Source organism: Ursus arctos, unplaced genomic scaffold (genome assembly GCF_023065955.2).
Source record: "Ursus arctos isolate Adak ecotype North America unplaced genomic scaffold, UrsArc2.0 scaffold_16, whole genome shotgun sequence".
Lineage (NCBI taxonomy): Eukaryota > Metazoa > Chordata > Mammalia > Carnivora > Ursidae > Ursus > Ursus arctos.
Window position 1 is genome coordinate 8,475,861 of NW_026622830.1, and position 1,627 is coordinate 8,477,487.

At 46.7% G+C, this 1,627-nt stretch overlaps 1 pseudogene; it reads right to left on the bottom strand.

Annotated features, from left to right (window-relative positions):
* Positions 1 to 248: 248 nt before the first annotated feature.
* Positions 249 to 634, bottom strand: LOC113258298 (60S ribosomal protein L39-like; annotated as a pseudogene).
* Between the last annotated feature and the right edge of the window lie 993 nt (positions 635 to 1,627).

Below are 1,627 nucleotides of genomic sequence, written 5' to 3' on the forward strand. Positions count from 1 at the left end.
CCCTTAAAATTTCCCCTTTTTGTTCCAGCAAACAGCTATTCTAAATTCTTTTTTTTTTTCAAACAGAAGATCTCACATATTTATTACTGAACCAACCTACTAGTCCAGAAGCATAGTAACAGAGAGACATCATTTCCCTGATAAAACATGTCTATTGTTCAGGCAGTAGTGATGTGTACAGAGTGATAGGGTAGGAGCACGTGACCTTCATGCAGCATCAACACGTGGGCCATCTCATGGGCAATCCCTTATAGACCCGGCTTGGACCTTCTTCAATGCCTCCTCTTGGAGTTGTACCTGATTTTATGGCTAGTTTTCATCCAAATCCACTGGGGAATGGGACGATTTGACTTTTGTTTCCTGGCCGGGAATCGCTTGATCCTGAAAGTCTTGTGAGAAGACGTGGTGAGGAACAGTCGACCGCACGCACCGTGATGGTAGAGAAAAGGCGAAATTCTGTACTTTCAACATAATTGCTGTCCCCCCCCCCCCTTTTCCCTTCTCCAAGGGACTTTTATTTTAGGAATAGATGACAGCTGATTCTCCTTTCTGGCAGAGACCCAGAGAGCCACTTCGTCTGACTGCAACTCACATATCCCTGGAAGATGTCCTCTCCTGCTGTATTTTTGCCCATGCAGGAAAACACCGAAACTTGCTTTGCCAAACACCCAAGAGGAAGTCCCTTTCCCCAAAATGATAGAGTGAACAAGCTAGAAACTGGAAGAGGTGTGTCCAACGAGTGCCTGCCCTTCACCTCGTTCTATTGCTGCACATCCTGATTATCTTTTTTTAGGTGTATTTATTTATTTTTAATAATCTCTACACCAGCGTGGGGTTCGACGTTACGACCCCGAGACCAAGCATCACATGCTCTCCTGACTGAGCCAGCTGGGTGCCACCCTGATTATCTTATTAAGCTGCCCAGACACAGAATTGTTTCTTGTCACCTCTCAAAGATGTGACGTCTTGCTCACAATCCCCTTCATTATTGCACGCGTGTCTAGTGTTGAACTCCTAAGCCTACAGTTGCAAACAGACTTCTAAACCCAGTGTGTAGGTGGTCGAGGGGATAGACAATTTGGGGGTAGAGAATGTAGGATGTAAAAAGTAGAAAATTACCATACCTTATCTATTCCTTTATTATTATGCAACAAATATTTGAGTCTCTACCCTGTGTCAGACTCTGCTGGAGAATAAGACCGTTTCTGACCTTACAGAGCTCACGGTCTCCCAGAAGAAGACAAATACTGAAGATCGGAATGTACAGGCAGAGAGAGAATAAAGCACGGTTGTAAGATGGGCGGGTGGCTAGCTGGCTGGGTGAGTCAGGAAAGGTTCCTGCAGAGCTGGTATTTGAACAGAGCCGTGAATGAAGTGGGCCAGCAATCCCTGCAGGAGTTTATAGATGGAATGTTCCAGGCAGAGGGGGGAGTGGACACAGGGCCTAGGACTGGGTGAGCTGGATCTGTTGGAGGAAAGGGGAGCACAGTGGGTTTACAGCTGATAGGAGGAGCAGACAGGTGGTAACCCCAGAGGTCAGACAGCGTGGGCATGATAGGAAGTTTGGATTTTACTATGAAAGAGAGCCCACTGGGGAAGTTGTCTGTGGGATGCATGGGGTTGGGGA